This window comes from Brachyhypopomus gauderio, chromosome 4 (assembly GCF_052324685.1).
Source record: "Brachyhypopomus gauderio isolate BG-103 chromosome 4, BGAUD_0.2, whole genome shotgun sequence".
NCBI classification, from domain to species: Eukaryota; Metazoa; Chordata; class Actinopteri; order Gymnotiformes; family Hypopomidae; genus Brachyhypopomus; species Brachyhypopomus gauderio.
In genome coordinates, this window is record NC_135214.1 from 14,017,197 (window position 1) to 14,043,507 (window position 26,311).

Sequence of the window (26,311 nt, forward strand, 5' to 3'; positions counted from 1 at the left end):
TGCCCTTATTGCAACCAGATGTCCTGAACACCTTCCTGTCTGTCCTGCTGATCGCTCAGAATCCTGTAACTCATGCACCAGTGTTTCAACCTCCGTTATAAGACCTAAAGTAGTCAGCTAAACATGGATGTTTAAACAGTATAATACGCAATTTGTATTGTCTGTAAACAAAAACAAAAATCAAAGAATACTCTATTAAAGCCATCAGAGTCCCTGGCACTGTGGGTATGCTTTCCCTGACAAGGACATAGACAATAAAGGAGTGAATCAAAGAAATATTACTACAGAATTCAATTTATCCTTCAACTTTACCTGCAGCTATGAGAGTTTTTCACTTCCTTTGGTTGCCTTGGTAGTGGAATAGAGATAGCATGGTGAAATGTGCACAGTACTACACCTCCAGAGCGCACTGTATTCTTCATCCTCCCGACGTCCCTACCTCCGTACTTCAACAGCGGCGTTCATTTCGGACCGTCATCTATCCGCTTTTGTTTTCGACTTCTCCTATTAAAAGACACTCTTACTTCTTGCTGCCTCGACTGGCTCATCCTCTGTAGCTGCTGCTGTAAACCATGGCAGCTGTGGCAAAATGATGGTGACTGAGTGATTGAACGGACCTGACGCCAGTTGTGCTGTTTTTTCTTTAGGTGACCAGCAGTACAGACTAGGACTTAAATCAGGGATGAAAAAGCAGTTTCTACCTGGACTACTACATCTCTGTAGAGCTGAGAGACAGAAGAGGCACGGAGAAAATGTGACAGAGAGAAAGTGAGTTTAATGTACAAAATATCTGCAGCTCCTCAAAGCGAGAGAAGGGGAAACAGAAAGTGAACTTTCCAAACTTCACCTGTTCTCTGACACTCACGTTCATAATCCCTGTGTCGGATACATCAGCACAGTCCAAATCAATCATTATTAACATTACTATTCTAAAACAAACATACACACGAATGTAATGATTTCTCCTCCTCGTTTTCCCATTTGGTTCGAGCTCGCTGTTCGATTTACTAGCCTATTCACAGTTAGAATTCATAATGCTTTCGGCACTGCTTGTGAGCAGAGAACAATAATGCATTCATTCATTCATTTGCTGTAAAACAAATGAAGAAATTTAAAGAGCTGTCCAAAAGAAAAATGGGAACACCTTCTTGTGTTGTTGTTTTTATAGTTTCATAGTTATCAGAATATTATACATAGTAGCCTTGTGAATATATAAAACTGGCAAATGAAACATTTACTGTCAATGGATCATTTGCATATATCTTATATGCAGTGAAAACTATATTTCTGTGTTCATGCTGAAAAGTAATACCTGTTGGGAATAATGATCAACAATGACTTAATGACTGCAGGGCTATTTAGCATCCTCTCTCTTTTTCCGAGTACTTTATATAAGTATCTGTTTCAGATAATTTAAATTCAATATATGAGTAAATAAAACATTTATTCATCCATTACACACACACACACACACACACACACACACACACACACACACACTCACACACACACACACACAGTCTTTATTACATGGACTTCAATGAGGCCTATTGTATACATCATGAATAATTTCACAATGCACCAGTTGTGTCCCTTTTTGCAAGCGACATGACACTGTGTGCAGGGTACCTGTTAAATCCATTGGATCCCTGTTAAATCCACTGGGTCCACTTCATAATTGCTATTACAATCAGTGAAATACCAACCTTTAAGGCAGTTTGATTGAAGAACTATGAAAATCTCAGTAAGTGTATAAGTAATGCAGGATAAAGGGAAGAAACACAAAAACTCAAACAGCACTGCACACACTGCTGTACCAGAGTGTGTGTAGACATGCAAGGAGTCACTACACGGTTCGCATTATAAGCACTGCTGGCTGACATCTTTACCAGTGAGATAACCTTGCTCATGATGCAAGTCTTGTTTGTGCATTATATATATATATATATATATATATATATATATATATATATATATATATATATATATATATATATATATATATATATATATAATTATATAATACATTGACCTGGGGTGGTACCTTTTCGTGGTACCTTTTCTAACATACGTGGTACCTTTTCTTCGTCTTATAGGCTGATGAGTCTTTTGATTATGCAGACAAAATATGAATGAACCTATAATACAACGTACAGGTTTTTTCCGTTTATTATGTATAGTGTAGTACAGTGTACTTTATTGTATATTGACACGCTGAGCATTAACATAAAAAAATGAAAAACATTTGTGTTAAGCTCTTGTACAAAAAATAACTGCACGCGTAATACACCGAACGTGCATGTCTGGGTGTTTAATCAGTAGTTTATAAATATAACTGGGAAAATATGATCATCTACGCTGTTTGTATAATTTTTTTTACACTTTGTTTCTGACCAATCATGTTCTTTCCCACTAGCTAAGCCTCCTATCCTCGCTCCCCTTTGGCATTGGGGTTGTGGGCGTTCCCGCCTCTGCGTCTAACCAATGAGGATCTGTTTCTCCAACCACGTTGCTCGCTCCCGACGAGCGACCCCGCGAGACTCTCCTAGGCCGCCGTGTGATCAAATGCGGTTTGTGGTCTACGTTCAAGTGCTTCTCCTGCATCAGCTGCTCGCTCCACACAACACCAGGCGGAGAAGCGGATAGAAGCGCCTTTGAAGTGATCTCAATGGAGCCCGACAGACTCTTATATTCGTCTTGAGCGCCGCCGTTTAGTGTTGCACAATCGCAAAACAGTAAGTATCGGCGTGTTGTCACGTTTGCGTAGCCTGTGTTTTCACACACGGCTCGTTTTGCTCGTGTTCCGGTCGTGTTTATGTAATATATTTGATCAACCGCCTCCACGTAATCACACGGAACCTAAACATGCGGCTTCTCGGCGGCGCTACTTTGTTTACGTTCGTCGATTTGCGTGTTAACAAAACCAAGTGGAGCGCAACTTCTTTATTCCGCTTTGAAATGGGCTGCGAATGGCAGGGCGCGCGCGGTCCGCGCGTTCGGCTCCGCGTTCTAAACGACAGACGCGCGTCGTCGGTGCTGTGGCGGGACGCACGCGAGCCTGTCATAATGCAGGTCCGCTGCGCGCGAGCTCCGGGAGTCTCGTTGCTCGCGGTGCCGAGCGGTGCGGTGGTGAAGCTGCTCTTTAACCCCCGCACAAGTGCAGAAAGTTCCCGGGATCATCTGATCAGGGGTAGTTGGAGAGGTTGCGCCGTCCTGGTGTGTAATATTTAGAGGCTCGTGCGCGCAGCAGAGCGAGTCCTACACCTGTTCCTCACACGCTTTGTTGACATTCTCTGCATACGCAAGCCGCGTTTTTGTGTTGCTTTTTTAAACTACCGCACGACGGGCTACAGTCTTAATGTAGAAAACGTGTCACTTGACGCGTGCAGTGTTGTAGATTATCCTGTATTTTACCCCCCCCCCCCCCCCCCCGATAATCTATCCAATTAACTCAAAATAAATTACACATTACATATAATGATATTGATGATAATTATAATAACAATATACATTATAATGGATCTCAAATTAAATGCAAAGTTAACCAATGTATTAACTTAAACTGCTTTTTTAAAAGACATTTCTGTTTGTCCTTGTATTCGCTGCTGATCACTTCCCTTGATCTGAGAGGTCATTATCTCTGCAGTCTTTCCTCCTTGTCCCTGGTATATTTAGCTGATCACTGAGGCTGAATTGCAAAGGTTCACCAGCCTGCCAGTCAGAAACAGACAGCCTTCCAGCCGCCTGCTGAGCCTGCATCTCTGTGGCGGAACTGTGCTCACCCATGAGGCGCACAGGCGCCGAGGGTCTGGTCACCACTCGCTGACGGGCCGTGTGTGCCACTCGGACCTAAAGCAGAGCTGCAACTTATCCACACGTGTGCTAAACGCCGCAGTCTCGTATTAGTCTCCCATGAAGCCACTGCTCTGCACACCATTAGAGAGCAGTCATTACGAGCAAGGAGATTTGATCATGGCAGAGTACACCAAATTATGCAGCCTGTATTTGTTGTCTGTACTCTGATTATTTTTCTGTTTAGTTAAACCCCTATTGTCTATTTGTGTGAGCTTTTGGCGTCGTGCGTGCTGGTGTTTTTCCGAACCCTGGTGTTTGTGTGCGTAGGTACAGCTCATCTCCTCTTATGGAGTCCTTCCGGATCCTGGCGTAGCTTGATAGCTTTGGGCCTAGCAGACAGTCATCACACTCAGCTTGTTAGTGGCTTGTTTGGGCCAGAGCCCTGTGTGTTTCCAGCCCATCAGTTAATCACTTCTGACCGGCTGATGTGGGCTTATAGCAGTGCTCAGTCAGCGTCACGTAGCTGTGGCTCCATTATGCCTGAGGGCTCACGAGGCCACTCTGAGTGCTGAGTTATTCATTAGGGGCGGAGCTAATGGTTGGGCCTACCCGGGTAGGAGGGGTTGTATACATTCAGGGTTAACATGAACTCTGAGCATGGTGTTCAGTGTTGAGTGAACATCTGACATAGGCAGCAAAAGCTTCCTGCACTAGTATTGTTACAATCGTTGAATTATGAAGAGCAGCATTAAATATGATGGTTTGTGAGCTTTGGCACTGTGTTCCAGCTGTGGCAAAGGCCACATCTTCCATGAACATCTTCCATGTTTCTGTTCTCCCCATGACAAAGCACTGCGGATTTCACGCTCCAGTTTGACGGGTGTGAGGCGAGGAGACAGGGTGGAGTGAAAGCGGAGGGCCGAGGTCTCACGAGACGACGGGAGACTGAGGCCATAAGTTAATGATCACATGATCCTCTATGATCCACTAAAGAAATGCTAAATGCGTACAAGCAGGACTAATATGTGTGATGAGATGGGGCCTGTAATGGTGTTGGTAAAGTGACCCTTGGTGGTGCTTTGCCTTGTGATTTCAATGCTTTATTAGGGTGGAAAGAGCTTTGTGGGATAATGTAGCATATGATTAGTGTCCACAAGGCTCAGCTTGTGCAGACAACAGTGTTTTCTAATGGTAGACGTGTAACAAAGCTTCTCTTGTTCCTCTTATTTTGTAAAGCACTTAGGAGAATAAACTAAAGAAAGGGTAGAGAATGAAGCCTGAAGACACTACATGGGCATTTTCATTTCTGCTGAGCTGGTCTTTTGTAATTAATAAGATATTGCCCATTCACACTAAATGAATTGCAGCACAATTAGTAGAAGTGGAGCCCCCCCCATGGCAGTGTTCTTCTGGCCTGTGTAAAACTCAGCCCTAGAGCCTGAATCTGGTCTCTCGTGCATTGCCTGTCTGTGGTGTGCCGCAGTACCATTTGGAAAGTGTGACTCAAACCCCAATTAACAATGGTGGGCAAGTTTTAAGAGCAGATTTATTGGAGTGGAAGAATTGTGGTGGGCATCTGGAGGGCACCGGGGGTTCGTGACTTGGCGGGTGTTTGGGCTCAGTGCTGGGTCTGCAGGAGGCGGAGCTTTCGGTTGGGGGGTGGGGTTATGAGGACTATGAGGAGTGTTGTATGATGTCAGCGCACGTCACCACTGCCCCGATTTCTCCCCAGAGAGTCGCCGTCAGCAGGTCATGACTATTACTCATGCCCGGACCGTTTGTTTGTTTGTTTATGTTGATTTCCCAGCAGAGAATTCGCAGCAGATGCAATCAGCAGGTGGCCTGTGTAGGGAGCTGTGCACTGCTGAATGCATTTTGTAAGCTGTTTCCTAACCTTCACCGTGACAGGATGAACCCTTGGTGGCCTGAGAAAAGGGCTAACAGACATGACACAGTCTGTATCCATCAACCACTGGTGATGAGCGCAGAGTCTGTTGACACTGAATGGAGGGTCACAACATGACCCGTTGTGCTCTCTCTGATTCAGGCTCGAGTCTCTGACGTTGTTGTTTGTCATGTTAAATCTTTTAAAAAGTTCCCTGTTAAGGATATCGGGATGTAAATAAATGCAGTTTGCCTACAAACATCTTTCTTTGTTAATTAATTTTTGTCAGCGTTTCAATATATTTCACAAAAATGTCTACACCGTGTTCTGCTCTACATCGTTGTACATCGAGATGAATTTGCTCACTCAGACTGAGCAGCTTTGCCTTGTGTGTTGATCCTCTGTGATTTGTCAACTTCCTGTGCTCGCTGTTTGATTGCGGAAGTCATTGTCATCCAGCCTCTTCTGGGACGGGTCTGGACACGTATCTCGTCTTGCACCTTGCGGGGGACTACACGCTTTATTAAGCTCTCAAACAGCTTTGAAGTCCGCGTGCCACCGTGAATGTGGGCGGCGGTCCTCGCCTTGGCCGCTGTCTGCGCTCAGATCCTCTGTGCTGCGGTGTTCAGACTTTGTGTCGTTGCCCCTGTGTGTGCCGTCCTCATCCTCATTCCCTGACGCGCTTACGCATGTGTGGACGCCGGACTTGTTGCCAGCGCTGCTGCAGCGAGTGCCAGTAACGCTCACGTGAGTGTGTCCTCGGCACACGTGAGCACGTCCTTGAGAATCGTGTCCCCGCCTCCGCTCAGCCTTCGCTGCAGCACAGGATGCAGTCGCATACCTCGTCAAATAATCACGCAGCGCCTAGACTTACTGGCTCACGGCCGAGATGGGCGACATGTTGGTTGTACAGTGCAAGTTACCAGGATGTAGTGGAGACACGTGAGGTATGACGACCGGGGCTGGGGGGGATGGGGGAGGGGTGTTGTTGAGATAAAGCAGCAGATGGGACCATCTCAGAGGTCTGAGCAGTACCCTCTGTCCTCTGATGAAGCCTCACATGGTCCTGCTTGATTTATGATGCTGCAGGCAAGGTGGACCCCCCCCCCCCCCCACCAGCCTAGCTGAGTCACTGTGAGGAGTTGAGCTTCACCTGCCAACGCAGTTCAGGGTTGCACTTTTGGACTGTGTGCACACCTATGCACATGTAACTCGGGAGCGAGTGGGTGATTTCAGAGAGGGCGATGTTCCCGCCACAGCTTCACACACACTCGTAACCACTCGGGCCAGTGCGTCGTGTGAATCTAAGCCCGGATCGGTGTCAGCTCCATTCTGTCCTCAAGCCCTGGGTTACACACTACTGGGTTCCCCTAGGTGTGTGAGATAAGTGAGTGGTACGTGTGTGTGTGTGTGTGTGTGTGTGTGTGTGTGAGAGAGAGAGAGAGAGAAAGAAAGAGAGAGAGTGCATTTACCCTGGTGCCTGAATTGGTTTGGCAAGGACACATGTGTAATACACCAAAGAGTAGCAGGGAAGTCCTGGAGATGTGCGGTTTACGTCTCAGTAGCTCTGCGGCCCTTCTGCTAGATTCCGGTGTTAATGGCACAGCCGATCATAGCAGAACACCGTGTTCCTGATGTGTAGCTCAACATAATTCTGGGTACAAAGCCGGGCGTGCAGAGTAAAGAAGACGACAGCTTCACTTCCTACATAAATGCCACTTTGTCTTGATCATTTTCTTTCTCTGTGGTATTCATGTAGCCACAGAAAAGAAAGGTGTCTGCTCTGATGTCATGGTTCGTAGAGTACTTCAGATTCAGAAGACAGAGTTATGTAAGCCCGATTCAGCTGAAGTCTGTTACAGATTTATTTCTTTCTTTTACCAAAGCACAAGTGAAGCAGATTGTGAGGGCAAAGCAGGCTAGAGATGTTCGCCGCTGCTGTTTGGTTTCGTAATAAAGCCCAGATCCCGTCTAGTACCGCCAGTCTGGTCCTCTGGACCCGTGATCGGTGTGACGAGTGCTCCTTTGCCTTCACAGAAAATGTCCTTTGACCCCCCCCCCCCCCCCCCCCCGTGTTTGTTGACTCTGCTGTGGTCCGGTGCTGATTAAGAATAAATGTGCCGACGGCTTTGCTTGGTCTCTCCAGCGGCCTTCAGAAGCTCTGGATGCGTCTAGGTTTTTCTCCCACTCACTCCAGCCATCTCTGTTTTCTACTTGTTCCTGGCTTTTCTAGTGTGCCCTGTCTCTCAGGGACAGAGGGCCGATCCGGACCGTGGCCCTGACCAGCCCACACGTGTCTAGTGGAGGTGCAGCCCTCTGGTTGCCTGCAGACAGAACATCGGGCCTGGCGTGCTGTGTGATTGGTCACGCTTCCTGACCCCATAGTGGGCAGGTTGGTGCAGGATCGCAGGGAGAAGAGAATGGAGAGGTCCACACACACACACACACACACACACACACGGGTAAGGTTTGCTGTACTGAAGTGAGTCATGGCATGTATGTTCTGTGTAGAGAAAGCTGTTTGTGAATGGTGATGTGTTATGTATAGCAGATGCACAGCATACTTGTTTTATGATCTCACTGGCTGGTTGTGAGCAATATTTACTGCATGTTTGTGTGAGCGTTGCACAGTCACACACAATCCCAGAGTGTGAGTTTCAGCGCTGGATGCCCTCCTCTGCTATACAGATGAAAAGGGTGATTATCGTCCATTCTGGATACGTGGCTCACCCAGTGGGCACTCGGGAATGATTCTAATGAAGGATTGATTATAGTACATGCAGATGCTGGTGCTGACCCGCTCGGGTCTTCTGTTCTCTGGTAGAGGACGTGCTCAGATAGGAGGCGCATGGTTTATGTTTCACGTGATCCTTTGAGTGGGTGTGTGTGTGTGCGCGTGTGTGTGTGTGAAACGTTAATGAAGTTGAAGCCAGGTACATAATGTTTTTAATCATTTTCTAATTCATCAGAGGGTTTTTTTTTTAACTTTTGTCCATCTGTCTCCCTTCATTCTCTTGTGTGTGTTTAAAGAGCAGAGACATCTGTCTCCGCCGTAGTGTCCTCCTTGTCCTTCTCCTCTTCCTGCTTTGGCTGCTGTTTGACGGATGAGTCAGGGATCCTTTTTTTTTTCTTCTTACTCTAAATGCTCGATTCCTTCTGTAGGACAGACGAGGTGAGAGTCTGCCTGATAACCCAGTTTGCTTTTACTGACACGATCTGTGTTTTGATGCCTCTACATCTACCAGGTCCAGATATGTCCCGTGCTGCCCGATGGTGTGCGATTCCCCCCTCTGACGGTGAGGGGGGGGGTGCTGGCATTCCTGTGTGGGCACATGGCCCAGGGCTCCTCGGTGTTCCAGGACCCATTAACAATGTGATGAGATCTACAAGCAATGTACACCTGGAGCATGTGCATAAAAAGGGGGGACCACGTAAAACAGAACAAAATGGTGTTAACTTTGCAATCTGGCAGGTGCAAGCTGCTTTTTGAGGGCATTCATGTACTCTTTGTTCAGTCAGTGGGAACATTTTAATTTGATCTCTTTTTGTCGTTGCTTTCTTCAAGCAGGGACGCCTGCTTTGCTTGGACACTCGACATTTCGTGCCACGCCGGGTGCCTTTCAAAGCGGCGGTTCTAGTGTTTTTGCAGTATGCGGTTTGCAGAACCGCATTAGATCCGGACTGACGTTAAATGTTGTTGACGTTTGCCTGATCTCTTGCTGGTTGGAGCCCGTGAGTGGGTGGCAGAACGATCTTAAACGGTCTTAACCCATCTGGTTTCTGATGGTACGGCAAGCTGGACACCGTTCTTGTGGTCCTGCCGAGGACACGTCCCATGTCCATGGCATAGCAGACACGAAAACCCTCCCTCTTCCCTCTAACCTTACATGTCACGTTGTGTTAACGCAGGCGGCGTTCTCTCTCCGATGAGAAGAGCCTCCTGCTTCTAGTGTACCTCCCAATCAGACGCCACCATGTTTGTCTCGCAACATTTTGTGCTGACAGTCATTCATTCACTGGTACTCGGTGGCTTTGTCAGGGTTTGGCAGAGCTCTCCGTCTCTCTCTCGTCCTTCTCGTATTGCAGGGAAAGGCCTCAGCTTTGGAGTCTTCCCTTATAATGTAACGTACACCGATATATAATAAACCCTGTCAGTTAAAACGAGGCGTGTTGTGGACATGCAGAGCACTGCTAATGTGTTGCCACCTGCTTGCTGAACCCGGAGATTGTTGATATATTTACAGCCAGGGGATGACTGGAGTTTTCACCCCTCTTGGTTTTGTCAGCATATTTCTCTCTTTCTCTCTCTCTCGCTTGCGCTCTCTCTCTCTCTCTCTCTCTCTCTCTCTCTCTCTCTCTCTCTCTCTCTGTCATTCTCTGTGTCTGTCTCAGAGGTCTGCTGGATGAATATAAACCAGCACACTGTTGGGAGTTAATTTATTTTACTGCATTGCATATTCTGCCACATGTTTAGCTTCATTTATGTATACAAGGTTATTATACATATATAGATGCATATAATCTATATATAAAAAAGTTTGTAAAGAAGATTCCAGGTAAGTAACTGCAGTGTACTTATATAAGATATGTAGTTTCACTTTCATCATTTTATCCACAGTCTAAGACAAAATAATGATTTTGCAGTTTGGATGTGCCTGCTGTCGGAGACGTTTCACAGCCTTCGAGTCGTCTCCACACCTCACAGTCTGCTCCTGCCTGCTGTACCCTCAGTGTCTGGTCTGAGTGATGCTGCTCATGGGTGTGGCCTGGACCCTGGGGGGCACTGGCCTGTGCTTCACTTCGTTAGCTCCGCCCCTACCAGGGTCCCGTCCCAGACGGCTCGCGAAGCCCCCGCACGTCTCATGGCCACCAAAGCGTGTAAGACGGACGTGGCGTTGGCGTGCGGCGTTGGCGTGTGCTCGGCGGCCGCCCTCGCTCTCCTCTTTAAGCACCGCTGTGATTTGCAATTCATTAGAGGTGCTTGGGTTCCGGCAGTTTCCGGGAGACACGTGGGCCGAGGTTCATTCATTCTCTCCTGTCTGCCCTTCATCACTGATGCTCAGATCCTTTATTATAACTATCCACAGTTCTCCTTCCTATAAAAAACTAAGTTGAATAACTGGGCTATAAGAGAAGTGTCTGCTTTGCTGCAGAGGCCCAGGAGAACCGTGGCCCGGAGCACAGTGCTCTTCCTGGAGGTCATTCTGCTAGTTCTGCCCTTGCTCCCTTTAACTGGAAGCAATCTCAGACCTCTTGACCTATTCCATGACATTTGGGTGAAGTGTGGAACCCTCCACCTCTTGGGTGAAGCACAGCTGACCTGTGTGAAGCAGCGTAGGGTGGGAGTTTTGACCCAGGAAGAAGACGCGCCCCTGTGACCCCGCCGTGACCTTCGCCTCACGGTCGTACGCTGCTTCTGCCCGCTGGGCGCAATCCGAGCTGGAACCTGATGTGGCAAATGGGTTTGGCCTGGTGTCAGGGTCCGGTCCAGGTGGCGGCTGCTTGGTGCTGCTGATGAGTCCAGTGGGATCCTGACACCCACCTGGAGGCCCGTGTCCTGTGGGGGGGGCCGCCTGTGATGTTGGGAAGTGAGCATGTAGACCCGTGTTGATGCTCGTCTGCACTGGAAGCCAATAGTGTGTGTGTGTGTGTGTGTGTGTGTGTGTGTGTGTGTGTGTGTGTGTGTGTGTGTGTGTGTGTGTGTGTGTGTGTGTGTGCGCTCATAGCAGGCCTGGTCCACGCCTGGATCAGCCCGTACTCCTCACCCACACACCTGACTGAGGCTTATTCTCAAAGCCGAACAAAGCAGCGTAGCATCTGGGTTTAGCCTTTAAACTAGAAATATATCCACAACAATGGGAGCACTGTGTGTGTCTTTGTGTGTGTGTGTGTGTGTCTTTGTGTGTGTGTGTGAGTGGAAGAGGGAGAGTGATTGTGAGGATATTTAAATATAAACTCCACACTGGCTATACTGTTTTGCAAAATGCCATGCTCATCTTTAGCCCTGTTAATTATTACAGATTTTTATATCATTTTATTCGGTATTGGTTATCTGAGTTTGTATTTGTGATTGTGTATGTATCCCTTAGTATGTACATTTTCTCTTCAGGTTTCAATAACATTTTCATGTTTTTCTTAACTACATGTTACTATTTTAAAATATTTTTACAATTAAAAAAAAAATTATTTTTCTTGTAATAATCCACCATGTTCAATGCTTTGTGACTCGAAGTGTGTCTCACTGGAGGTTGTTTTTGTGGACCTGGAGGCGTGTCTCAGTGGAGGGCGTGTCTCAGTGGAGGGCGTATCCGTCCTCCATGCCAGCAACTTTAGCTCCTCCTCTTGTCTCTGCTCCGTGATGGGAGGAGAGCTTCTCTGCAGGCACTTGCTCCTCACAAACCACAAACCTCATCTCCTTAACACAGAAGCACCATAATGATTAAAGTCTTGTAATGGAGAACTGGAGCGTACCGTCTCACGCCATGCCGTGCTCGATGGCACACGTTTGTGGTTGTAGGGCACAGTGGATGTATGTGCCTCCTCTGTTTACTGCATTTTGGTCAGCAATGTCCCACTTTGCACCTGCAGTTCATCACCCAGTTTGTGGTTCGTTTTGTTGTAGGTTAGTTGTGTTGTTTCTCTCGTGTGTTTTCACGGCCCGTCTCCATGGAAATGTGGCACATCGCTCTGTACTCCCCTCTCCTCCCCCTCTCTGTACTCCCCCCTCCTCCCCCTCTCTGTACTCCCCTCTCCTCCCCCTCTCTGTACTCCTCTCTGTACTCCCCCCTCCTCCCCCTCTCTGTACTCCTCTCTGTACTCCCCCCTCCTCCCCCTCTCTGTACTCCTCTCTGTACTCCCCCCTCCTCCCCCTCTCTGTACTCCTCTCTGTACTCCCCCCTCCTCCCCCTCTCTGTACTCCTCTCTGTACTCCCCCCTCCTCCCCCTCTCTGTACTCCTCTCTGTACTCCCCCCTCCTCCCCCTCTCTGTACTCCCCCCTCCCTCTCCTCCCCCTCTCTGTACTCCCCTCTCCTCGCCCTCTTCCCCCTCTCTGTACTCCCCCTCCCTCTCTGTACTCCCCCCTCCCTCTCCTCCACCTCCTCCCTCTCTTTATACTCCCCCCTCCCTCTCCTCGCCCTCCTCCCCCTCTTTGTACTCCCCTCTCCTCCCTCTTTGTACTCCCCTCTCCTCCCTCTTTGTACTCCCCTCTCCCTCTCTGTACTCCTCTCTCCTCCTCTCTTTCTTTCCTCCCCTCCCCCTCCTCTCTCTCTTCACTCCCCTCCCCTCCCTCTCTGTACTCCTCTCTCCTCCTCTCTCTCTTCACTCCCCTCCCCTCTCTCTCTGTACTCCTCTCTCCTCCTCTCTCTCTTTCCTCTCCTCCCTCTCTTCACTCCCCTCTCCTCCCCCTCCTCCTCCCTCTATGTACTCCCCTCTCTTCTCCTCCCTCCCTGAGCTCATTCAGGACTCACTTTTCACTATCTGATTTAGAGATTGAACTAGTTAAAGGATCACCTTCACAAGTCCCAAACATCAAAGGGTAATGGATCCTGGGGGGGGGGGGGGGGGGGGGGGGGGTGTACTGTGTGTGTGTGTGTGTGTGTGTGTGTGTGTGTGTGTGTGTGTGTGTGTGTGTGTGTGCAGAAGTGTGTGCACAGTTATCTGTTTTAGTTTTTCCCTGATGCTGCTACCACATTGGGCTTTTATCTCTCTGACCTTTGGAGACAAAGAGGACTTGTTCATTATCTTAACAGCATCTGGATGTCTGCTAGGGCCTGCTGCCTGAAAAGTAAACAGGGCAGCTCCTCTCTGCCTGGGATCTCCACATGTTCCCCGCTGTGGAGCTTGGGCACGGCTCCTGTTTTGGAGTGGGGAGGAGATTACACATACAGGCCTGGTGGGCTGTCCCATGTCACCCACTCCTGAGTGAGGGGGGAGCGGCTTGCCTGCCTGTCCTCTGCTGAGCTGGCCAGGCTCGGGTGGTCTTGCCATGCTGGCTGTCCTCCCTATTGTCCTAGCTGAGTGTCCAAAATCCCTTGCTGGTTTTGAGTGGAGCTCGGTGTGGGGTGGTCGAAGACTATGCCAGCCGCAGCCGAACAGAGTCCCCCGGCCCGAGTCCTGCGGTGGTGTCCTCAAGCAGCCGCTCGCTCCCTTCTGCCCGTGAGACCCACTTAACTCCGAACACGTTCCCAACACAGTTGATAAGCTCATGCCTGGAAAATCTGTTCAAATTTCATTTCAGTTAGGGCCTCCACACGACTCACTCATTTAGTGGTTGGATGTAAAAAAGTTTCAAACTCTAACTTTTCTGTATCTCTTGGCACAGTTTCCCCCGGGAGTGCATCAGGCCTTTAGCGCCGGTCTCTGGGCTCAGAGTGTCCATGCTGTCTTGGGGCCCCATCTCACGTGACCACTTGGAAGGGTGTGTAGGCTTAGGGGTCCCGTTGGCACTGTGCCAGCCGAAAACATGCCGCTCGCCTAATGACGCCCAGACAGGAACCAGACAGGAGCTCTGCTCCTTCAGAGTCTTAATTCTGTGTTTTCTGGAGCTCGTTAAGCATAAAGTGTCTTGAATTAGCAGTGTGTAGGCGGGAATGTGGAACAGTGTGCCCCTGTGTTGCAGTCCCTTGTTTCAGAACTGTCAATTACGTGGAAATATGGGCTCAATGATGATGCTTTAATTGGAGTAGTGAATGTGCAAGCCTGCAGAAACACAAAGCCTCCTTGTTATGTGAGATTGGAGGTTGTCCACCGCTGTCCACGGCATCTCGCCGACCCGACGAGGGGGGATGTGTCCACGGGTCATCCTTAAAGAAGAAACTGATATTAACCCATGCATGCACATTTCAAAGAGCACAACATTTCTTGATGTCTCCTACATCGTTTTCTCCCTCTACGACACTGTGGTCTAGTATGAATGAAAGCAACAGCATATAAAGAAAAGAACGAATGAAAAGGCGGAAAGGGAGAAATGGAGAGAACAGAGATGTACAGAAAGTTTACGTAAGGTCTGGGAATGAGAGCAGACCATTTTCATTGTAAAGATCATCCAACATGATCCTGCCACAGACATACATTTGGGAGCTGAGCTTGTGGACGAGAGTCGAGTTCATTGGAGATATTTTACTGAATGACTCAAAGTTCGCTGACGTGGAACAAAAGGCAGTTTACGTTTATGAGACGGATGTCTTGAAGCTGTTTCAATAACAGCCTCAAATCATCATCTTTTGGATATTCATTTATTCAGACTGGACAGTTCTTCTTTTATGGCTTAGATCTTTGACTGTAAGGCTGCAACTGAACAAAGTAATTCAGTAAAAACTGCGCAGTGCAAATCTCTCTTCCTCCCTCTGCACAATGTGTTGTCAGAGTGCCAACGTTTTTATGTAACCTGCTCTCTCGAGGTTTGGGCTCAGTTTCCAGCTGAGTCTGCATGCCTGTGTGATGGAAACTTTAAGAACCTGCTGTGTAAAAGATGGAGCTCTTTGATCTCGAGGGTGGAGGTGGAGTGATTGCACTGTACACATGCACAGACCCACGGCTGTCCTTGACTCCGCTGGGTCCTAGTGACGCTCCCTGCCACAGCCTTGGGGCCCTCGGCCCCGGGAGAGATGTGCCCCAGCTGAAACCTGCCCTGCCCTGGCCCCTGCACACCATCGCTGCCGCAGTGAGCAGTAATTCGGTGCTGAAGAGCATAAATAAACCAAACGGATGTGTAGAGACTTGAACCTGTGTGGTGAGTAAAAGAGGAGGGTGTAGAGAATAGAGGATGAGAGAGAGAGAAGGAGAGAGAGAAGGGGGGGAGAGAGGGAGGTGTCCTGGTGGGTAAGTTGATGCTGCACTAGCCTGAGCAGGCAGGAGGAGGTGATGGGGGTGCCCTGTGGCAGGCACAGCAGGATCTGAGGTGGAGGAAATTTATTGGGCTGGGCTGGTCTCCCCTGGGCTGGTCTCCCCTGGGCTGTAGTTTAAGCTGTTTGATTACTGCATGACTTGTTGATTAAGTGTGTATCTGTGTGTGTGTGTAACATCAAAAAAAAATTCTGCACTATAGACAGCCAGTATTAAAATATAAGTAATATTTATGTAAAAGCACAATTATAATATGCTGTGGTACACTAATAGCACAATAGCATAATAATAAGCTGATCATATCCAAACGTTATCCTGTTCTTTCGTCCCTTATTGTTACAGAGCAGAAGTGACTAACTGCAAGTGTTGAAGTGAGCTGTCCTCTGGGAGAGACCTGTTCACTGGAGACACTGGGGACCCGGGGTGGGGTGGGACGGGGTTTAGCCAGCCCAGGGGGCGGGGTTTAGCCCTCCACTAAGCTCCTTGCTCTTTGTGCTCCTGACATGTGGGTGCTTTAGTTGTGCGAGTCGCTAGGTCTCTGTGCTCTTAATCCAGGCCTGAGACAGGCAGAGTCCTCCCCTCAGTCCTTAATCCTGCACGGCAGATCACAGCTCAGCCTCCCTGTATCCAGGCTGCTTTATTAGTCAGTCAGTCATTCTTTTTTGTTTAATTTGGTCTGCCCCCCTTCTCATGTTGGACTAAATACATTTGGAATAATACCAACTACTGTGCTCAAGTGTGTGTGTTTGTGTGTGTGTGTTTGTGTGTTTGTGTGTGTGTGTTTGTGTGTGTGTGTGTGTGTGTGTGTGTGAGACAGAGAGAGAAAGAGAGCTGGTTTACTGTTAATGGCTAGGAAGCTCTCTCTCTCTCTCTCTCTCTCTCTCTCAGCCCTGCTCCCGCTGCGTGAGTCAGTGGACTCCGCTGTTCTGCTTACAAACAAATCAATGACGATTTCACTTTCTGTGAAGATCACAGCGACTGGGCCTGATTGGAAGGAAAGGGCTGCCCGCTGGCCGCGGTGTTCCCGCCTCTTCCTGAAAGACGGGACGGAGACCCAATCAACTTGCGGCAGCTAACCAATGACGTCAGGAAGGAGGAGGTCCTGCTCAGGCCTCTTCCTGATAAAACCCACGCTTAGGTGGCTTTTCCAGGCTGCTCACTGCATGCCGCTCTGCGTGGTTTTGCATCCTTTTGTGCCTTTGTTAGAGTACAAAAAAAGATTTTGTACTTTATATAGTTGATATTTTTCACAGAATTTGTTGATATAGCAGTTGGGAGCTTTTTCGGGATGTATAAATTCGGTCAGTGTCAATTTGGTAATTACTTGCTCTCTTAATCCAGAAATAGGTTTAATTAAACAGTCTGCCCAGAAGCTCTTCTCTCGAAATGCTGCTTACAAAAGTAAAGAATTAACTAAAGAATTGAAATTCTAATTAAAAGAAAATATTGGTAGAACGAACCGTCTCCTCCTAAATTAGGAGTTATTTTTATCCGATTTGTTTCTTGATGAGGTCTTTCATCATGCGCACACACACACTCTGGACCTATCCAGGTCTGCCCACTGCTCTTTTCTCCACAAATGAAAAGCTATGCGTAAAATCTTCATTCCTTTGAATAGCCACAGATCAGGGGAGATGTTGGTGGCTGGGCTTTTCTTTCTGGGAATAATACCAAAATGGGGTTTATCCACAGCCATTATTGCATTGCTTAGCTCTTACGCTGTGAAGTGAGTGTTCATTATGCCTGTGCATGGCTCTTGAAAACCTCTTCATTTACATTACATTTATGCATTTGGCATAACTTTCATTTGATTAATTCAAAGTTTTGTGTGTCTTTGGTATGTGAACGTGTGTCTCCGTGCAGCAACAAACGTATGTCATGTGGCGCCCAGGGAGAACTCTGCTTGACGACATGTACACACTGTTTTAGTTCTCAGACCAGAGATCCTCTGCACGGCAACACTATGTCTCTAGAGTCAAGGAGACTTGGAGCAGTGGGGTTTTTAGGACATTGCTGCCTCACGGCTGAAATGAACGTTGTCTTTTTGTTCAAGTCTTCGAGGTATGTGGTCATTTGAAGAGAGGGGATGGCTTTATTGTTCACTATTATAATAATCATGTCAAAGGTTCGATGTATTGTGTTTGCTCCGAACCTGGTTTCTCCATGGAGCCCCTGTAGCACATGTTTCTTTTTGGACTGAGATCTTCTGCCCTGAGACGATGAGGTCCTTGATGAAGAACTCACTCAGGTGCTTCCAGGACTCTTGTGTTGAAGGTCATCGGTCCTTCATCAGCTGCCCACCTCTCCATTTACTTCACACTTCCCTTTATTTCCGTACATTCTGTCTCTACAGCACTGCTGCCAGGTGCAGATTGCCCTCTGCGTGGTTTTGATTTGGTGTCCAAACAAACAGTGTGAGTTTTTGCTCCGAGAAGCTTTGGCGCTGGAAAAGTCGTCCAAATTCCGACTCGCCATTTCAGCCTGTCCGTCTCTGTGTGCGTGCAGATATGCGGTCGTTAGTGGTCTCCTCTTTTCTCATTCCTGGCGCTCGGGCATAGCAGGTCCGATTAAATCCCTCCGCACGCTCAGTCAGAGCCTGGGGTGAGACTGTTGCCTGGCTCTGCATGACGGCATAAATTAAAACATCTCATCCTCCGCTCTTTCTGATCTCTCGGACGTTTGTTTGTCCTCCCGTCTGTTTTCGGGCCCGGTGGCATGATTAACTGCTCTCAAGGCCTGGGTGTTGGGTAGGGGCTGGCGTCTGACTGTCCTGGGACGGTGTTGGGTAGGGGCAGTCGTCAGAGTGTCCAGGGACGTTGTTGGGTATGGGCCGGTGTCAGTGTCCAGGGACGTTGTTGGGTATGGGCCGGTGTCAGTGTCCAGGGACAGTGTTGGGTAGGGGCCGGCGTCACAGTGTCCAGGGACGGAGTTGGGTAGGGGCCGGCGTCACAGTGTCCAGGGACGGAGTTGGGTAGGGGCCGGCGTCACAGTGTCCAGGGACGGTGTTGGGTAGGGGCCGGCGTCACAGTGTCCAGGGACGGTGTTGGGTAGGGGCCGGCGTCAGTGTCCAGGGATGGTGTTGGGTAGGGGCCGGTGTCTCGGTGTCCAGGGACGGTGTTGGGTAGGGGCCGGCGTCACAGTGTCCAGGGACGGAGTGTCCAGGGACGGTGTTGGGTAGGGGCCGGCGTCACAGTGTCCAGGGACGGAGTGTCCAGGGACGGTGTTGGGTAGGGGCCGGCGTCTCGGTGTCCAGGGATGGTGTTGGGTAGGGGCCGGCGTCTCGGTGTCCAGGGACGGTGTTGGGGTAGGGGCCGGCGTCCAGGGACGGTGTTGGGTAGGGGCCGGCGTCTCGGTGTCCAGGGACGGTGTTGGGGTAGGGGCCGGCGTCCAGGGACGGTGTTGGGTAGGGGCCGGCGTCTCGGTGTCCAGGGACGGTGTTGGGGTAGGGGCCGGCGTCTCAGTGTCCAGGGACGGTGTTGGGTAGGGGCCGGCGTCTCGGTGTCCAGGGACGGTGTTGGGTAGGGGCCGGCGTCACAGTGTCCAGGGACGGTGTTGGGTAGGGGCCGGCGTCACAGTGTCCAGGGACGGTGTTGGGTAGGGGCCGGCGTCACAGTGTCCAGGGACGGTGTTGGGTAGGGGCCGGCGTCACAGTGTCCAGGGACGGTGTTGGGTAAGGACTGGTGTCACAGTGTCCAGGGACGGTGTTGGGTAAGGACTGGTGTCACAGTGTCCAGGGACGGTGTTGGGTAAGGACTGGTGTCAGTGTCCAGGGATGGTGTTGGGTAAGGACTGGTGTCAGTGTCCAGGGACGGTGTTGGGTAAGGACTGGTGTCAATGTCTAGGGATGGTGTTGGGTAAGGACTGGTGTCAGTGTCCAGGGACGGTGTTGGGTAAGGACTGGTGTCTGTCTGGGTTGAGCTCTGTTCCTCTCCTTCTGTCTCTCAGGACGTGTCCTCCTCCCGCAGGCGTTGGCTGCCTCCCGTTCCTTCAGTCACTCACTATGCATCATTCTGACACTCATCCGGATGGCTTCATCGCCGCTCACACACTGACTCCAGACCTGTTGGGTGACGGGCTGAGTCAAACCTGAAGTGCTCCTCTTCCATTGCTGTTGTTTTGCACTTGAAGAGGGTTTATCTTGATTAGTAATCCTCATGTGGATCTACTGGGAGTCACGAACCTGTTGTTTTAGTTTTGGGACATAACACGTGTGACCTGCCACTAAGAAGTCAATGCAAATGAAAACACAAACCCCTCAACTGGATGCCAAGCACAGCCAAAGTCCGTTTAGTCCCTTTTTATGTTACTGCAGGTCCAGGATTGGATCTGCTTTTGTTCTGTGTTGTCCGTGTGTTTTGGGCGTGCGTGTACATGCGTGTGCACTGACATGCACATCCTTTAAATGTAAGCCGGTCATGGCAGCGGGGCGATGTTTTTCCTCGGTAGACTCAGTTTCCCCGTCGCTAAGAAGAGCGCACGCAGGTGCTTCTCCTCAGGGTCCTGCAGCACAACGTTTGCATTTCTTTATTTCAAAAGGCAAATGGAATTTTAATTTGAGCGCGCGTGAGCCGAGACTTAGACCTGAGTAGTACCGTGTCATTCTCTAAGTGTGAATACAAACATGTTCAGCGATGCACGGATGAGGAAAAATCGGATGCTGCTGTTTTGACAGGGCATGGCGAAAAAATGAGCCAGATCCGCGCAACGCGCAATGCACATGTGGAGTACCTGCGTTCCTGTTAAATAAAGAACACGGTATGTAAGTAGCTGCACGTTGCCTTAGGGAGGGTGAAAATATTCCTTTATTCCTGAATAAATCATTGTCTCAAAGGCATATCAAGCGCTCGTAAATGTTTCGGTGTGTTCCTGTATTTTCGATGTTGGGAGTGGCTGTGCTTCATGGCAGAAAGCTTCCCGTAGAACCCTAGAACCCTAGAACCGTAGAACCCGTCATCTTTTTGTGCTATTCAAGAAGGCCACTGCCTTTCAGAGTACCTCTCTATTATATTCTTGTTGCAGAGGCTGTGTGTGTGTGTGTGTGTGTGTGTGTGTGTGTGTGTGTGTGTGTGTGTGTGTGTGTGTGTGTGTGTGTGTGTGTGTGTGTGTATTGCAAACCTCAGGTCTCTCCATAATTGATGTGAGGGTCGTGTAGAGGGAGATAGGCCCCTGTCCAAGGTGCTCATCCCTTGCTCATTCCTCTTTATGTGAAGCTTACATAAACCCAATACACACACACACACACACACACACTGGCATACACACATTCAGACATGCACTCTCTCTTTTAGAGAGTGTTAACTATGGTCTTCAGCAGGCGAGGGATTGTGGATGTAAACAGAATACCGTTCAGCAGCTGTGAACGTCACTAGCAGAGGAAGAGATGAAGATCGCCTCTGATTCTTTGGACAGTTATAGAGCTTGTAAACGTCATGATTAAAACCCACATTTTCATGTCTGGGTGCAGCGTGGTGGGCCTGTCTCACTCACTGCACGTTGAGCGCCTTTGTTTGGTTTAAGCATCGGTTTAAACTCCTTATGGATCATGCCAACCTGGAAATACTTGCAGAAAATCTCAAAACAAAACAAAACAAACAAAAACACCTAACACTCATGGTCTAAATTTGTACAATACGTTGACAGCTAAATTCTTTTTCTTTTTCCAGACTGTCTAAGAAAAGGTTGGAACCAGACAGAGTTTGGTGGCTCTCTACGGGGCAAATGGACGGGGTGGAAGAGAATGAAAGTTTATGTGCTCCATCTTCCTGTGTGTCCTGCCCTCTCTAGTCTGTTTGAGTTCTCAGCTCTTTGTCTTCAGATGATGAGTGCTATGGTATGAGTGTAATAAATCAATACTTGACCAGACACTACTTGCTGCTCAAACACGAGTCTCCTGCTGTTGTACATGCTGATTAGACGATGATGATGATTGCCATCTGGGATGGATCTGAAGATAAAATAAACATTTGCAGTTCATTGTCTCCAAGTCCTTGATGCACGGAGATCTTCCGGGGAGGGGTGGGGCACCACATTTGCAGCTCGCTGGTGAAGGAGGACAGGTGAGACGCCATGGCGGACGGTCAGCAGCCTTGTGGGAGGTCCTCGCTGGGGTGACGTTGGCCGAAGCATTAATCTGCATGAGCTCCTCGCCGGCCCTGCAGGACGAGGTGTGTTCTGCCCTGCAGATTCATCCCCTCTGACCCCTCTGATCCGTTGTGGTTCGTACGCTGGATCGTCTCTTACGTGCTTTGTCTTCTGAGGCCGACGTTGCTCTCATTTTTTTGCCACAGTTTTTGGAGACCATATACTTTTAGTCCCGAGACTCCAGACCTAGATGACTCAAGCACTTCCGCCTCGCAGCCGTAGTGACCAGGGTTCTGTTCCCGGCCCGGCTGCAGCCCGGGTGGAGTGTGCGTGTTCTCCTGTACCCTGTCCTGCCAGGTTGGTCTCTGCAGCCCTGAATTGGATTAAGTGGTTTAGAAGATAAAGATAGACTCCAGTGCTGTACAACGTTTTTATTTATATACAGTGGCGTTGCAGGAATTGGGCTTCGAGTGTAAGAGCATTCTGCAGTTTAGTGCATTTCTTGCTTGAGCACACCTGAGACCTCTCACGGAGGGCTTAATGAACTGGCGTGTTGGGGGAGGGGAAGCTTTATGCTTGCGCAGCGCCGTGGCCCTCTGGCTGCGTAGCCGTGTGCGACTGTGCCGTCGCCCCGAGCGTTCCACCCCCTCCCCCCCGTTGTCAACGTGTCTGAGACGAAGCCGGGCCTCGCTCGGTCGGCCAGCCAACGAGCCCAAACGCTCGACTGAGGGCTGTTTTGAGGGCTCCCTTCCCAGACGCCGCGCTGCTGTTGCACGTCATCGCAGAGGCGGAGGTCCGTGATTGATGGTTCGGTGCCGGTGATTTGTCACCCTCCATCACTGGATGTGACGTTGTGCTGTTTGATTTTTGCAGCTCAGAATGATTGAGGCAAGAGTCGTTTCTGTCTCCTGTGGGGCAGGTGCTATTTTTAATCTCAAAGTAACTTTGGAGGGTAGAGGAGGTCTTCTCTTTTGTCTCCTTATCTGCTTTAAGCCCCTGTAATACTTGCTGTGACTTGGACCATCTTCTCTCCTGCTACGTATCTTCTTTTCTTCAGAAGCTGGCAACCTTGATTAATATCCTGTGCGGTGTTCTTAGAGGGGCCTGCAGCAGTTATTTGGCAGGAATGATGTGTTGCCTTCACATGACATCCTCACTCTCTTCTGCTGGCCTCGTCTGCTCGCGAGTGGCCGTCCGAGGGAACGGTGGTGCGGTCTAGCAGATCACCGCGGAGAGTGAAACAGGACCAGCTTAAAGCAGAGCCTCTCGTTACTGCAGCCAATGTCTGCATATTACTATTTTACATACGAGTTCAGAGTAGCAGCCTGCTGCTGGGAGTCTTTGGTTTCTCAGTGAAGTGGTGTACCGTGACTGTATTAGCAATAACCCTCGATGTGTGACGACGAGGACCTGGCCTCCCCAGGATTCACATTACAACGCTTGTCAACATGATTCTAATGGGCAAATAAAGTGCAGTACTCTGCCAGCTGATGTTTTGTCTACAGTGTTCTGTAATTTATATTAATTGATTTTAATTATCTTTGTGTTTACACTCAAGGCTTTGCTCATCCAGTGTCCGCTGCTTCTGTCCTGACGGTGCCAGACGAGGCCGTTGGGCAGAGAGGAGGTGCCACGCCACCCACACCATCAGCATACACGCTTCGTTCTTAGAAAGACATTGAAGCCATTGTTGGCACCACGTACTCTAGGAACCGTGTCATCTGTCTTCTCTGTTTCCTCCAGCAAAAGTTGAAAGAGAAGAAACAAAGACAGACAGACAGACAGACAGCATGGGCAGAGTAGATAAGATTTTACATCGCACAATGTTGCGGCGTTTTTATCGTTTTGTTCAACCGTATGCAAAAACAAGCGTGGCCAACCTTGTGTTAGCAGGTGCTGCCCTGCAGTTTGAGACGCACGGAGGCAACAAAAACCAACACCGTTCACCGTAGATCTGCGCTTCACCTTGCCAAACAGTTTTATTTGCTTATCAGCAGGATCCCTTCAGGCTAAGCAACCATGCAGAGTTGAAAATCCATTCGAGATCTTGATACCAGCGCGGTAGGTTTGTCTTCTCGTCCACAGAACCAGTTGCAAAGCACCTCTTGCTCTTACGCAGTCATTGCGTGTACACTGAAACAAATGTGTTTTGCAGGCGCAGAACGATACGATTTAGTGCGGTTTCATCTCGCATGTTCTGTAGGTATCACGATGACTCGGGGCAGGGGGGAGATGTCACTGGACAAGGGCTGTGGTGTATTACCAGTCGGTGGAGGGTAATCTAATAACACCACGCAGTCTCTGCTGCTCATGAATGAATGCATGTGGATGAATGGATACCTGATCTGGGCTGGGGAGCCCTTTATGGAATGTAGACAGCTCTGGGAGATTAAAATGAGGTACATCCATGAGGGAGAGAGAGAGAGAGAGCGAGCGAGAGAGGGAGGGAGGGAGAGAGGGAGAGGGAGAAATGCTGATGCCCCAGGAATGTCCAGCTGGTTAGATTTGCATGGAGAGTCTAACTTTCCTTCTTCCTCCCTCTTCCTCGTCCATCTTCCTCCTCAATCTGTCTGTCTCGTGGTCCTTGCTGTTTTCTACAGCTGTGGAGAACAGAAGTGGTTTTGTCCTTAGGAACGGCTTTATGTGGTGTATTAAAAGGTGAAACGTTTCCAGGAGCCCTAAGCAATTGTGTTCCACAGCGTACATGGAGTCCAGACGGTAAAAGCTCACACGGGGAGAACTATCATAAATGAGTCTGTCTCTACTCTCATGCACTACAGCTTTGTAGCAACATTTTCTTATTCATCACACAGAGGCTTTTTGAGAAGATAAAGGATTCAGTCTGTGACTTAGTTTGTGATTATTTCGAGAAAAAGTGTTTACTCTTTAAAAACAGCCATTCTGAATCAGGGATCCGTGCGACGGCTTACCCTTTTTGAACAATGCTCAAGCTTTTTCTGCTGTGTCCCGCTTTTCGAGAGCAATAGCACCGCATTTTTGCTGCTACGCTGAAAGAGAGCAGCTAGTCAATATTTAATTCCATCTTTTTTTATTGCAATCAATACAGTGTGGAGTTGTTTCGGGATGCGCAGCGGGGGGGGGGGGGGGGGTGTGTTCGTTTGGTGCGGTTCGGTTCTCTTTGGAGCCGGACTGAGGGCTCGGCCATTCTGGCCATACTGTTATTACCTTGTCAATCATCCAGAATGACCCAGGATGCTTTGCTTTGCTGAGTCAATGAAGGAACGGAAGCTCTGTCATCCGTGATGGTCAGAGGGTGTTTGTAGAATGTCCTCTGTACATCCTCACAACATACACACACACACACACACACACACACACACACACACATAATGGGTTTCTGAAAAGCTTAATTACTGTGTACCCTACAGTGTGAATCCCCTCTCCTCTCCTCCCCTCTCTGCTTTCTGCCTCTGATCTTCACCTTGGTCTTCATGTGAGGACCATGCCAAAAACCCCTTTAGAAGAGCTCCTTTCAGATTCCTTTCAGGAAACTTCAAAAAAACACTGCAAAGTCTTGAGTTTAGTTAATAAGAAATGTTCTGGTGGCTTTTGGGTAGGAAGTGGCCGAGTCCTTTGTTCGGCAGTCTGTGTTTTCTTTTGCCCGTATACATATTTGCTTGTTGGGACTGTCCGTGGTTCTCCTTCACGTAACCCTTGAGATTAATGAAATGGACATCTCAATGTTTCAACACTAGGGTGGTGTAATTGATTCAGAGACACCCGCAGGTGAGAGAGATGAGCAGCGATGGGACAGATGGGAGAAGGATTATCTCCAGAACAGGTGGAGCGAGCAGGGGGTGGGCGTAGCCCCCCCTGCCTGAGACGCACGGAAACACGGCCTCCCCCCCGAGAGCCTGTGGGGCTGGCGTGTGCGCCTGCATTATGCCGTCAACCTTGGCGCCTGCCTGAGTTTGACTCTTTGAGGTTTCACATCTGTTCTTTTGGCTCCGCTGTGGCGAACAGCAGATTAGTGCTTTTTTAGGGTTTGTTTATTCCGAAGATTCAAGCCACAGTGAGGGAACGTCCCCCCAAGGGTCATGGCATGTCGCCAAGGTGAAGAGACTCTCGAAAAAAGGAGATCAGAAATGAAGGGAGCAAAGGTGAAGAGATGCATAGAGATGTAATGACCGCTGAGGTCTTAAATGACCAGACAATGATCCTAAATGATGAAAGTGCAGGAAATTAGATCCTAAATAAGATAACAGCAGATGAGAAGAACCTACATGAGGAGGCTGTTGGTGAAGAGATCATAAATGAAAGCAAGGTAAGGAAATCCTAAATGAGTTGACTCCATCAAATGCCAGTCCATATTCAGCCCAATAACTTGTCAGATTTCCACATGATGGGTTTTAAAGGAGCAGTACAGGTGCTGTTAGCCTGCTGTAGCATCTAAAGTCCTGCTGTATTCATGTTGGCAGGAAGCAGATGTTGGAGAGGAATATTCTCAGTTGTCTGTTGCGTCTGAGTAAATTCTGTTTATAACAGAGGATTGTTTATAACCCCCCACGAATCTTCCAGATGGAGGTAATATCCAGGTGTGTCCGTCAGTGTGGTGCAGCTCTAGAGGCGTCCGATCAAGGGGCTGCACAGAGCTGCAGACCACTAATGATGACCTCCCCCGTCTGGCGGTGCAGCAGATAACTGGGCGAACATGGGCGTGCGCCCTGACGCCCTGCTCCGGCGTG

General features: G+C 49.0%; 1 protein-coding gene across 2 annotated transcripts in view; it reads left to right on the top strand.

Moving 5' to 3' along the window:
• Positions 1-2,526: 2,526 nt before the first annotated feature.
• The window catches only part of adarb1b (adenosine deaminase RNA specific B1b), a 91,480-nt gene continuing 67,695 nt past the window's right edge, over positions 2,527-26,311 (top strand). For both annotated transcript variants that reach the window (XM_077002457.1, XM_077002459.1), the window contains exon 1: positions 2,527-2,735. The gene's annotated coding sequence lies outside the window, so the exon portion shown is untranslated. The remainder of the gene's footprint in view (positions 2,736-26,311) is intronic.